The 13,667-nt window shown below is 42.8% G+C and overlaps 2 non-coding genes across 2 annotated transcripts; both read left to right on the top strand.

Moving 5' to 3' along the window:
• Window positions 1-438: 438 nt before the first annotated feature.
• Window positions 439-511, top strand: trnak-cuu (transfer RNA lysine (anticodon CUU)). Its single transcript has one exon. It is a non-coding gene; the product is annotated as a tRNA-Lys (tRNA).
• A 12,940-nt stretch (window positions 512-13,451) lies between these two features.
• trnav-cac (transfer RNA valine (anticodon CAC)) lies at window positions 13,452-13,525 on the top strand. The gene has a single exon. It is a non-coding gene; the product is annotated as a tRNA-Val (tRNA).
• The last annotated feature ends 142 nt before the right edge of the window (window positions 13,526-13,667 follow it).

The raw sequence follows: 13,667 nt of genomic DNA, 5'->3' as shown, positions 1-13,667 counted from the left end.
TTCAATCATCATTAATCCACCCACATGTGTTGCACACTGAAGGAAATACAAATATGTTTGCCGAGCGACTGTTGAATTTTAATAACTTTTTATACAACCGGAGAATCAGCAGAAAAACAGGATATTCGGCCCATAGTACCTAATATATCGCCCATAGTACAAGAGTAAGGAAGTCTTGCTCCAATTGTACAGGGCCCTGGTGAGACCACGCCTGGAGTACTGCGCACAGTTTTGGTCTCCTTATCTGAGGAAGGATACACTTGCCTGGGAGGTGGTACAACGGAGGTTCACCAGATTGATTCCTGGGATGAGAGGTCTGTCCTATGGTGAGAGATTGTGCAGAATATGCCGATACTCTCTGGAGTTTAGAAGAATGAGAGGTGATCTCATTGAAACAGACAATATTCTGAAGGGGATTGACAGAGTAAATGTTGAGGAGCCCGGCTAGCTCAGTCGGTAGAGCATGAGACTCTTAATCTCAGGGTCGTGGGTTCGAGCCCCACGTTGGGCGATTACTTTCCATTGAACTTTTATGTTGCTTTCGTGGGTAAATATCATTAATGAACCCATGATCTTCTTTTGCACAATGATAAAAATGCGAAATGAGGGAGAGTTGATAATTTAATCAAATAATGAAAGCTGTGCCTCAGACCGCTCGGCCGTCCTTACTGTTAGATGCTCCAGTTACAAGTTGTTGCTCTGGAAAGTTTCAGCCCGGGCACTTGTTCACGGCTGCTGGGGTTTTCCCCCGGGGTTTTCCTCTCCCCCGGGGTTTTCCTGAGCCTGTGCTCGGTGTACGGGGAGCTTTGGTCCGGGTCCGAGGTAGCTTGCATCCCAGGGATTGACAATAACCCTCTGAGCTCTGGAACTGGGGAAAAGCGAATAATTAATGAGTTGTTTGTGGTTTCAAATGCAGCTTAGATCTGCTGGTGTAAACCGATAGTGTTGTTTCACAGAATGAATGAAATGCTGACAGGGACAGTCAAAACTTCAATAAGTGAACTTTAATAATTCATGAAACTTTAATCCTTGATGAAGTTTTATCCCCGATCTGATTTTAAACAATCTGTATTTGAGGAGACTGATTTTAAATGTTCATTGCTCATGCAACAATGTATCCAAAACAGCTTTTCTTCAATTTTATTGCAGACAAGTTTTTGAGAAATAATATTTCTGCTCGGCTTGAACCAGGAACTTTTCACGTGTGAGGCAAATGTGATAACCTCTACACGACAGAAACTGCTGCTTAGCTCAGTGTCCAGAGAGAAGTGTTCAGCAACAAGCTGAAATGCTCAATCCCTCTCTCTGCAAAAAGTTCCTTTCACAAACATTTCTCTGACCAGAACTGCACCAAACAACAATGTTCTCCTTTCAAAGTCATTAAACTCCCCAATTTCCACGTCTGCAATTTTAAGGACAAGGACTGAAAGCACTTTGCGATCAGAAAATTGCAGGAAACCCCTGTGGTTAATGACAGGGCTTTTGATGGTTGATTTCTATACACACCTTGTGTTATGTATTTAACCCTTGGCCACCTGTATCACACCACCACCAGAGGGCGTACCTGTTGGAGTCCCAAGTGATCCCAGCATCCCTTGGGAGCACGGTATATAAGCAGTCCACCCACGAGGTACCTGCACTCTGGAGTCTTATTAAAGGAGCTAATGTCACACCTTCTCATTGTTCACCGTACTCAGTTTCATGCTTTATTATGAGCGTATCAATTGGTGACGAGACAATGAACAACCACGTAAAAATACAAAGACCAGTTGGTATCCTGGAGAAGTTCTCAGAAGTGGACGATTGCGAAGCCTTCGTGGAGAGACTGGACCAATACTTCATGGCCAACGAGCTGGAAGGGGACGTGAACGCTGCCAAATGAAGGGCGACCCTTTCTTACCGTCTGTGGGGCAACAACCTATGGCCTCATGAAGAATCTTCTCGCTCTGATGAAACCAACAACTAAATCCTATGAAGAATTGTGTATGCTGGTCCGGGAGCATCTAAATCCTAAAGAAAGCGTTCTGATGTTGAGGTATCGGATCTACACCTGCCAACGGTTGGAGGGCGAGGAAGTGGCGAGCTATGTCGCCGAATTAAGGCGTCTCGCAGGACATTGCAAATTTGAGGGATTCCAAGAACAAATGCTGAAAGACTTTTTGTGCTTGGCATTGGCCATGAGGTAATCCTTCGCAAACTGTTGACAGTTGAAGCTCAGAATCTGAGCAAAGCCATAACGATAGCCCAGGCAATTTCCACCAGTTCCTTTAAACCCAATAACTTCATTTATTTCCAGTGGACTGGATGGAGGAACATGATCCATATAAAAAATTGTTATCATTTTACATGAACTGAATGTTCATAAAAGTATTGGAGTGGGAACTCACTGGATAACAGCACAGCTGGCAATGTTTGCGGAATATATTCGTGCAGCCAAAACGCACAATGACAACCCGGAACTGTGCGGCACTGAATCCTCGGGGAAAAAACAGTGAAAGGCTTTGTTCCTGGGTGGACTCAAACCACCAACATTTTGGTTAATAGCCAAACGGGCTAACCCATTGCGCCACAGAGACTAACTTAAATGTACATTGCAAGATATCCCAATCCAGGATGTCAGACTGTTAAAGCTTCAGATTGCTCCGACCGGGATGGAACTTGTCCACTCTCAGTTGTACATTTCCAAAATAAATGGAGGGACATTCATTGTAGATGTGTGGAAGCAGTCTGGTCCCTCACACTGCAGACACTTCCATGTCACCACCAACCAGCTCTCCCACAACCGGTGTGTTATACCTTCCAGCCTTCCGGTGCCTTGTCTGTGACGAAGTATTCTGATTGTCCCGAAGCCGTCTTTACATTTTAATTCCTTTTCAGCTCCTGAATGCAGGTATTCCTGTGATTAAACCCGAACAAAATGATTAAAGAGACAGTTGGATTCATCATTTCTTTGCTTGGTGAAATTTCAAAGATTGAAAGCAATGCACAAACCCCATCACCAACTCGCGAACCGCTACACGCTGCTCCCGTGAGATGGAAGCTCAGTTGCTGTTTCAAGCTTGAATGCAGGTACAAGCAGAACTCATTCAAAGAAAGTCCAAATCCCTGAGGTACCTGATTATTTGCACCAAACTCCTTCGCAAAGAGTTGAGGTTCATGTGGGGTGATTTGGGCACATCTTTCCCCACACTACAACACTTCAAACATAAATCAACGGCTGTAAAGTGCTTTGGGGCGTCATGAGTTCCTGAAAGGCACTGCAGAAATGCAAGTCCTTCTTTGCAAAAGTTCCATGACATTTTAAAATTCGCGGCAGAATAATGGGCTCGGCCGGGATCTCTCGTAAATTTCAATTAACAACCCAGAAGCGAGAATCATACCCCTTGACCAACGAGCTAAATTTTTGACAAACCTGGAGATCAGGTGTAACTTCTATAAAAATATTTTTTGTGTGTAGCTATTCTTGGCAGAAGGAGCACATGAGATCGATTCAGTGACTTTGCTTTTTCGACCTGTCTTCTGAAGCGCCGCATGGTCCCACTCCGACAGTCAATGAGCTGTTGGGACGTTAGTGTATCCAGTCTGTGGGTGGCCATCCCGAGCGCAGCAGAGGAGTTTCTGCATTAGTTCTGGGTGGGGACAGTATTTCCCCTTCTCTCTTCCTCTTATCTGTATCCCTCTGCTTTGTTTTCTGTATTTATTCCCCCACCCTCATTTTATGCATAGCTGCAAACAACATCTGTCCCCTTTTGTCCCAGTTATACGAACATAAGAAATAGGAACAAGAGTCGGCCGTACCGCCCCTCGAGCCTGCTCCGCCATTCAATAAGATCATGGCTGATCTGATCATTGATTCCGCTCCCCATAACCCCTTATCCCCTTATCGTTTAAGAAATTATCGATTTCTGTCTCAAATATATTCAATGTCCCAGCTTCCACAGCTCACTGAGAATTCCACAGATTTACAACCCTCTGAAAGAAGAAATTTCTCCTCATCTCAGTTTTAAATGGGTGGCCCCTTATTCTAAGATCATGCCCCCAAGTTCTAGTCTCCCCCACCAGTGGAAACATCCTCTCTGCATCCACCTTGGCAAGCCCCCTCATAATCTTATACATTTTGATCAGATCACCTCTCATTCTTCAGAATTCCAATGAGTAGAGGCCCAATCTGAACAACCTTTCCTCATAAGTCAACCCCCTCATCTCCAGAATCAAGTGAGTGAACCTTCTCTGAACTGCTTCCAGAGCAAATATATCCTTTCGTAAATATGGAAAACAAAACTGCATGCAGTATTCCAGGTGTGGCCTCACCAATACCCTGTATAACTGTAGCAAGATTTCCCTGCTTTGATACTCCATCCCCTTTGCAATAAAGGCCAAGATTCCATTGGCCGTCCTGATCACTTGCTGGTGATCGAGTTCGCTCGATATAAAGGCCAGCTTTAACATTAGTCTTATTTGATTATTTTCTTTACCTGCCCATGACATTTACATAAAACCTTGTTGACTTTGTCAAATCATGTTATAATTTTCGAAGTGCCCTGATACCACTTCCTTAACAATGGATTACAGCATTTTCCCGATGACTGCTGTCAGACTAACTGTCCTGTAATTCCCGGTTTTCTCTCTCCCTCCTTTTTTGATTAGCGATGGTACATTTTCTACGTTCCAATCCGCTGGGAGTGTTGTAGAATCTGGACATCGTGGTGCAACGGTTACGGGTCCAACTCCCGATCAGGAGGCTGCGTGTTCAAATCAGTTAATTTAGCTTTTGTTCTTCCGGAATTGATATTGTGTTTGCTGTTTCACAATAACCAGACCCTTGCTCGAAAACCTGTCTCACTGTTTCCCCAGGGGCACGTTCATGTTGCAATGAACATTCTGAATCAGATGCCTGAAGTACAGTGTGTAAAATGGGATATGGTTTAACAGTTAACTTGCAATGCACAGAACCAATTATTCAATTATCGACTTTCCCTCAGTTAACATTACTTTCACTGTGCAAAACAAGCTGATCAGTTAATTAATGAAGTTTGCCCGAGAAAGCGACATAAAATTTAACGATAATGATTCATCCAACATGGGGCTCAAACCCACGACCCCAAGATTAAGAGTCTCATGCTGCATCTACTGAGCTAGCCGGAATTATTTAAATCACATGTCCCTGTCGGTGATTGCAGCCAGGCGCCTGTTGGTTTCGCCCCATTTCCGAGTGTTTCCCGATCCTGTCTGTCTCTCTGGCTCTGTTCAATCTGTGTGTGGCCACCTCCAGTTTGATTTTCAATGAATACCTGTGTTTGTGTATTCAGTAAAAACAGAAAATGCTGGAAACACTCAGCAGGTCGGGCAGTATCTGTGGAGGTGGGGAAGTGGGAATAATCGATGGGTTTGTTTGTGGCTTTGATCTGTTGCTGGGAAGTGAGGCAGCGCTGCAGGATGCTTTTTTTCGAGGTGTAAGCAGAGGTTTCCGTCGTGCAACGGTTATCACCTTCGCTGCACATGTGAAATATCCTCGGTTTGAGCACAGACAGAAACATTATTTTGAAGAATATTTTTCCGTGGAATATATTTTTAAAAAGTAGCCCCAGGTTCCTTGTATCATGAGCGATGGGCATTTTAACTCACTCTTCTAAAATACAGTGTGCGTAAAATCAGATAGAGGATAAAACTTCATCAATGATTAAAGTTCGTGAACTCATTGAAGTTCAGTTATTGAAGTTTCCATCAATTCATTGCAGAAACATAATTGAGGTGTGTGAGAGGATTAATAATGGGCTTTAATCGTTAATGAGCCCATTACTTTATGTTATAGACCCAGGTTACACACTCTCTTGCTTCTGAAAGTGTTGAGATGCGTGTGGGGTGATTGGGGCCCATCTTTCCCCACATTACAAGGCTCCATCGGTACTTCATTGCCTTTAAATCACTTGGGGATATCCTGAGTTGTTGAAAGGCCACGTAAAAATGCAAGTCATTCTTTGCAAAAGTTCTAACCGCAAGTTCAAACTTCGCCGGCAAATGGAGGCTCACCCAGAATTTGTTCTGACACCACGACAAAGTCCTTAAAAGTGGGATTTAGTAGTTCAGCTGCTCGCTGAACATTTCCGTCTGACCTGTTGCTGCAAGTGGAGATGTGCCCGCAGTGTTGCATTTAACACGTTCGCCTCACACGGGAAAGCTCACCGGGTGGAAATATTTTATTGGAACTTGCTCCTCATGCATGTTCAGGGGAGAGATTGTTCTCCAGTGAAAGGACATAAGATCATAAGAACGTAAGAATTAGGAACAGGAGTCGGCCATTTGGCCCATTTTAATGTTTTCAAAGTGATTCCAACCGGGGAACTTTGGTGTGTTTGTGGAAGATGATAACCACTACACTACAGACACACAGTGGTAGATGTTGTCTTAGGAACATAACCAGAGCTCTAACCAACACAGCTGGCCGATACTTCAGGAGCTGGTTTTACGAGAATAGAATGACGGTGCTATATTTAGGAAGGCTGTGAGAGTGGCAGCAATTGATCTCGTGTTTCCCAGACTTTATACACAGGAACATTGGAACAGGAGGAGGCTATTTGGCAACGAGTGGTTAAGATCCGGAATGCGCTGCCTGAAAGGGTGGCGGAGGCAGAATTAATCTTATCTTTCAAAATGGATTTGGATAAGTATCGGAAGGAAAAATATCTCAGGGGTACGGGTAAAGGCCGGAGGAGTGGGACTAGCTGAGAGTCGGCACGGGCTCGACAGGCCGAACGGACTACTTCCGTGCTGTAACCGTTCCATGTTTCTATATTATGTTTAAACTTGCTGTGGATGAACAATCGGAGGGAGCTGAGTCTCCTGGTAAAAACGCTGATGCTGTCTTACCAGCTGAGATTTCCAGCAAATCTGTTTTTATTTTTTATTTGTGTATTGAATCGGTACATCTAGAGCTTTCTGATTCAGAAGATTCGGGTGGCACGGAAAGTTGGGAGTTTAACGACTTTGAAAGGAACATTTTTGACTTGTTCAGCTTCGGTCAGAGAAATGTTTGTGTCATGATTTTTTCACTGAAAGGGATTCAGAATTACACCTTCTGGCTTAACACTTCTCTCTGGGCAGGCAGTTAAGCAGGGGTTTCCATTGTGTAGCAGTTATCATGTTAGTCTCTCACACACAAAAGGTCCCATGTTCAAACCCAGGCAGAAATATCATTTTAGAATATATTTGCTGTGAAATAAGTTGAACATAAGTACCCCAGGTTCCTTGTCTTTTGAGCAATGAACATTTTAAACCAATCTGATTAAATACAGAGTGTGTTAAGTCAGATAGGGTGTAAAATTTCATCGATGATTAAAGCTCCTGAAATTATTACAGTTCAGTTTTTGAAATATCGACTGTAAGTCTGCAAAACAATCCGGGTGTGAATATTGGCCCAAAAATTCCGGTTGGAGGCTTCCCACGGACAATTCCCTTCCGACCGGAGAAGTTTTATGAACCTACCTGGTGGTCTAGGAGGCACCGTGGATTCCGCTGGGGAGGCCTTCTCTTCCCGCGCTGCGAAGCACACTCCCGTCCGGAGGGATACCACGTGTGACTGCTCAGCCAATCAGGTACGTATTCCACAGCTTTCCCATTAATAGCAATGGGACTCGCGGACCTACGAGTTCTCAGTGCTATTCATGAGAACAAAAAACACACACACACTGAGAAATAATAAAAAACAGACCTCTCATAATTAAAATTAATTTAAATTAAAGTTAATAAACGTATTAGAAAAAAACAAGATAGTTCCAATTTTTTTTAAGCTTTGTAATTCGGGTTAAAAATAAACTTACCTTAGTTGGCAGAGTTTTTTTTTTTATTTGTGTTTATTTTATTTTATTTTGGTTATGAGTGTTTTTAAACACTTGCGCCTGTAAAATTACGCTGTGCGCTTGCTTTTTCAGCTGCAAGTTTTTTGAGGATATTTGCTGGTCAAGATATGCGTAAATCCCGCAATCCGTAGAAACTTTGTACAGGCCCAGGACGTTGGAATTTCCCTAAACTTACTGTGGATGAAGAATCGGAGGCAAGTTTAGTCTCCTGGCAAATGCTGCCTGACCTGCTGAGATTTCCAGCATTTGCTGTTTTTATTTGCTATTTATTCTCCTGGCAAAAGGGCTACTTTATTCCTGAATTGCTCTATATTTAACCAATAAATAGATAACTTTCAGTGAGAGAAAACGGATCCACCGGGGACCTTTCGCGTGTGAGGCCAACGTGATATCCGCCACACTACAGTCCATCAAAGGGCGAGAAACCACTGAATATAAAGGATGAGCTCACAAATATCAGGGGCAGTGCAGTCTGGTCAACGTCAAACCCTCCTTTCTTATTCAGCAGAGGCATGAACGGGAGTCAGACGCCACAAAGTTTAATTAAAGACACAAATACAAGGAACACTTCCAAATCTTTTCACTGTAAAATTCTTTCACTTTATTTCAAATCGTACTGTGTTGAACTTGAAAATGAGCACCGTGGGATTTTATCTTCACCACTGATTTCCTGCATTGTTTCACATTGCAACATTAAGTTGTGAAAATACTGGCAAAACTGAGCCCCATATTATTTCACGTCGAGGTCACATTGCTTTTGGATAATTCCAGAATTAATATTTTCTTTGCTGTTTAACAATAACCAGACCCTTGCTCCAAGGTCTGTCTCACTGTTTCCCCGGTGTCAGGCAGAGATCCGCCTGCTGCCCTCATTTATTTCATGTGACAGGATACAAACGTTCAAATTCAACATGCAGATGGCCACATACAGCATGAAATAGTCAGGATGGCCGAGCGGTCTCAGGTGCTGTGTTCAGTTTCCTGTTTTTTCTGGAAGTGTGGGTTCGAATCCCACTTCTTCCTTATCGTCATCAAGCAAAACCCATTTGTTCGGCACCACGACCAACTCCTTAAAAGTGGGATTCAGCAGTTCACCTGCTCGCTTAACATTTCCGTCTGACCGGGTGCTGAAATTGGAGATGTTTCCGCAGTATAGCGGTTAACACGTTCGCCTCACACACGAAAGCTCACCGGGCGGGAATATTTTCTGGAGCTTTCTCCTCATACATGCTCAGGGGCGAGATTGTTCTCCTTTGAAAGGTCATAAGATCATAAACATGTAAGGATCAGGAGCACGTAAAAATACATCTCCTCACCCCACATCCCCCGCCCCGGATTTTTCCGTTTACCAATTATCTTATGTCTGTGTCCTCTGGTTACTGACACTCCTGCCCGTGGAAACAGTTTCCCCATAATTCTGAAAATCTCTATTAAATCTCCCCTTAACTATGATTACTGGGGTTCAATGTGGGGAAGGGTCAGTTCATCCACTTTGCACCGAAGAATGATCGACCAGTGCATGATCTAAAAACATTATGTCAGAGAAGATTTTTTCTGTGAAATAGTTGGTCCTGTTAATTTTAACAAAAGTTGCACCGGGTTCCTGGAGTCATAAGTGATACATCCTTGCTGTACAGTATAAATTCACACGAGGCCCATGCTTGAGAGTAGGTCAGTCTGTGACCTGTCCTTTATTCCTTTGCATTCAAGTGATGAAATTGGGTGGAGCTTCCCCTTTTATACCTGAAGGTCCAGGTTAGCAGTGTCTCCCACAAGTTCACCATCTAGTGGTCATTGTTCTCACAGTGTACAACTGAGGTCAGATTATATATGGGTTACAATGTTGGTTGAATACATGACAATAAGCACTTAAAATTTTAAACCATTCTCCTAAAATACAGCGTGTAAACGAGATAGGGATAAAAGTTCATCACATGTAAAGAGAAAATTAATGATTGAAGCTCGTAAAAGATCCTCTCGGAATAAGTGATCACAGTATGGTTGAATTTGTAATACAGATTGGGGGTGAGGAAGTAATGTCTCAAACGAGCGGACTATGCTTAAACAAAGGGATCTACAGTGGGATGAGGGCAGAGTTGGCTAAAGTAGACTGGAAACACAGACTAAACGGTGGCACAATTGAGGAACAGTGGAGGACTTTTAAGGAGCTCTTTCATAGTGCTCAATAAAAATATATTCCAGTGAAAAAGAAGGGCGGTAAGAGAAGGGATAACCAGCCGTGGATAACCAAGGAAATAAAGGAGAATATCAAATTAAAAACCAATGCGTATAAGGTGGCCAAGGTTAGTGGGAAAATAGAAGATTAGGAAAATTTTAAACGACAGCAAAGAATGACAAAGAAAACAATAAAGAAAGGAAAGATAGATTACAAAGGTAAACTTGTGCAAAGCATAAAAACGGATAGTTAAAGCTTTTACCGATATATAAAACGGAAGAGAGTGACTAAAGTAAATGTTGGTCCCTTAGAAGATGAAAAGGGGGATTTCATAATGGGAAATGTGAAAATGGCTGAGATATTAAACAATTATTTTGCTTCGGTCTTCACAATGGAAGACACAGAAACCATGCCAGAAATTGCTCGTCACAGGATTGTGGGAAGGGAGGACCTTGAAACAATCACTATCACTCGGGGGTTAGTGCTGGACAGGCTAATGGGACTCAAGGTAGACAAGTCCCCTGGTCCTGATGAAACGCCAGGGTATTAAAAGAGATGGCGGAAGTTATAGCAGATGCATTCGTTATAATCTACCAAAATTCTCTGGACTCTGGGGAGGTACCAGCGGATTGGAAAGCAGCTAATGTAACGTCTCTGTTTAAAAAAGGGGCAGACAAAAGGCAGGGAACTATAGGCTGGTTAGTTTAACATCTGTAGTAGGGAAAATGCTTGAAACTATCATGAAGGAAGAAATAGCGGGTCATCTAGGTAGGAATAGTGCAATCAAGCAGACGCAGCATGGATTCATGAAGGGGAAATCATGTTTAACTCATTTACTGGAATTCTTTGAGGATATAACGAGCATGGTGGATAGAGGTGTCCCGATGGATGTGGTGTATTTAGATTTTCAAAAGGCATTCGATAAGGTATGACACAAAAGGTTACTGCAGAAGATAAAGGTACGCGAAGTCAGTGGAAATGTATTAGCATGGATAGAGAATTGGCTGGCTAACAGAAAGCAGAGAGTCGGGATAAATGGGCCCCTTTCGGGTTGGAAATCGGTGGTTAGTGGTGTGCCACTGGGATCGGTGCTGGGACCACAACTGTTTACAATATACATTGATGACCTAGGAAGAGGGGACAGAGTGTAGTGCAACAAAATTTGCAGATGACACAAAGATTAGTGGGAAAGCAGGTTGTGTAGAGGACACAGAGAGGCTGCAAAGAGATTTAGATAGGTTAAATGAATGGGCTAAGGTTTGGCAGATGGAATACAATGTCAGAAAGTGTGATGTCATCCACCTTGGGAAAAAAAACAGGAAAAAGGGAATATTATTTGAATGGGGAGAAATTGCAACATGCTGCGGTGCAGAGGGACCTGGGTCCCTTGTGCATGAATCCCAAAAAGTTAGTTTGCAGGTGCAACAGGTAATCAGGAAGCCGAATGGAATGTTGGCCTTCATTGCGAGAGGCAATGAGTACAAACGCAGGGAGGTCCTGCTGCAACTGTAGAGGGTATTGGTGAGGCCGCACCTGGAGTACTGCATGCAATTTTGGTCACCTTACTTCAGGAAGGATATACTAGCTTTGGAGGGGGTACAGAGACAATTCACTAGGCTGATTCCGGAGATGAGGGGGTTACCTTATGATGATAGATTGAATAGACTTGGTCTTTACTCGTTGGAGTTCAGAAGGATGAGGGGTGATCTTATTGAAACATTTAAAATAATGAAAGGGATAGACAAGATAGAGGCAGAGAGGTTGTTTCCACTGGTCGGGGAGACTAGAACTAGGGGGCACATCCTCAAAATACGGGGGAGCCAATTTAAAACCGAGTTGAGAAGGAATTCGTTCTCCCAGAGGGTTGTGAATCTGTGGAATTCTCTGCCCAAGGAAGCAGTTGAGGCTGGCTCATTGAATGTATTCAAGTCACAGATCGATAGATTTTTAACCAATACGGGAATTAAGGGTTATGAGGAACGGGCGGATAAGTGGAGCTGAGTCCACGGCCAGATCAGCCATGATCTTGTTGAATGGCGGAGCCGGCTCGAGGGGCGAGATGGCCGACTCCTGTTCCTAATTTTTATGTTCTTATGTTCTTATGTACCACTATCCCTCAGTAACCATATTATCATTTCTTTAATTCAGCAAAAGAAAGTTATCGGTTAATTGAACGTGATTAAATGAATTCATTTTTTTACATTAGCTGCATGTTGACATTTATATAGGGCTATTAGTTTGAAAACTGTGTTGTAAATATTATCTCCCTGACCAAGAATCAAACCTGTGTTGCGGTGGTACAAGGGGTGGATTCAGTGAATCATTTGAATGTGATTTCAAGTGGCGTTTACTGTAGTGTATGTAGGCACCTTGAGTAATGACCCCACGAGGCAGGGTATGATACTTAAACTGTGCAGACCCGCAGTCCGTTATTTGAAGCTCATCGAGTGAGGACAACATGCTGTGAGCTCCTTTATATACTGGGTTGCATGTAACCTTTCGGTCTCAAGCAGCAGCATTCTCTGGTGTAGGTAAGGTGTGTACAGTGTAAGAGTACATTCAGTGTTGCACAGCAGTGTTGCAGACGTCACACAGTAAACATGCATGCATACACAACAGTTACAATCTGTTTCGGTGTGAATCAAGTGAACTGAAAATGACAATAATGTCATGAACTATAATGATGCAGCAGTAAAACGGTATATTGGTCCCTGGTTGTCGAGTGGTAATGATTCCATGCTCTCAACGTTGTGTCCTGGGTTCAATTCCCACCCTGGGAAGTTGTACTTTTAATTCAAAACCTTATAAAAAAAAGAGTTCATTTATTTTACAGATCTATATGCAAATCATGTATAAAAAATAAGAATCATTGACTTGAACATCATTAATTAATACATAAATTATTTTGTAAATCTTTTACCATTTATTTTGCCATGAGCATGTGAGGAACTTTTATCCCGATCTCATTGGGTTTAATTGTGGTACAAATGACGAACCGGGGGCTGGGTGAAGGAAAGGTTTACGTAGTGTAGCCGTTATCATGTTCACCTCCCACATGAAATGTCCCTGGTTTGAACCTGGGCGCGTGCTTTATTTTAGAATATATTTGCTGTGAAATACATTGAACAAAAGTAGCCCCAGGTTCCGTGTCTTATGAGCAATGAACATTTTAAACCAATCTCCTAAAATACAGGATAAGTAAAGTCAGATTTATGGATTGAGTCGGCACAACTGGAGCTTTCTGATCCAGAAGATTCGGGGGGTGCGTTAATTTGGGAGTTTGACGACTTTGAAAGGAACATTTTTGACTTGTGCAGCTTCGGTCAGAGAAATGTTTGTGAAAATATTTTTTCACAGAAAGGGATTCAGAATTACACCTTCTGGCTTAACACTTCTCTCTGTGCACTAAGTTCAACAGTGGTTTCTGTAGTGTAGTGGTTATCACGTTCGTCTCACACACGAAAGGGACCTGGTTTGAGCCCGGGCAGAATCATCATTTTAGAATATATTTGCTGTGAAATAAATTGAAAAAAGTACCCCAGGTTCCTTGTCTTCTGAGCAATGAACATTTGAAACCAATTTCAAAAATTCAGAGTGTGTTACGTCAGATAGGGTGTAAAATATCATCTATGATG

This window comes from Pristiophorus japonicus, unplaced genomic scaffold (genome assembly GCF_044704955.1).
Source record: "Pristiophorus japonicus isolate sPriJap1 unplaced genomic scaffold, sPriJap1.hap1 HAP1_SCAFFOLD_75, whole genome shotgun sequence".
Classification (NCBI taxonomy): domain Eukaryota; kingdom Metazoa; phylum Chordata; class Chondrichthyes; family Pristiophoridae; genus Pristiophorus; species Pristiophorus japonicus.
The sequence above is the reverse complement of the archived record's forward strand: the minus strand, read 5'-3'. Positions and strand labels throughout refer to the sequence as shown.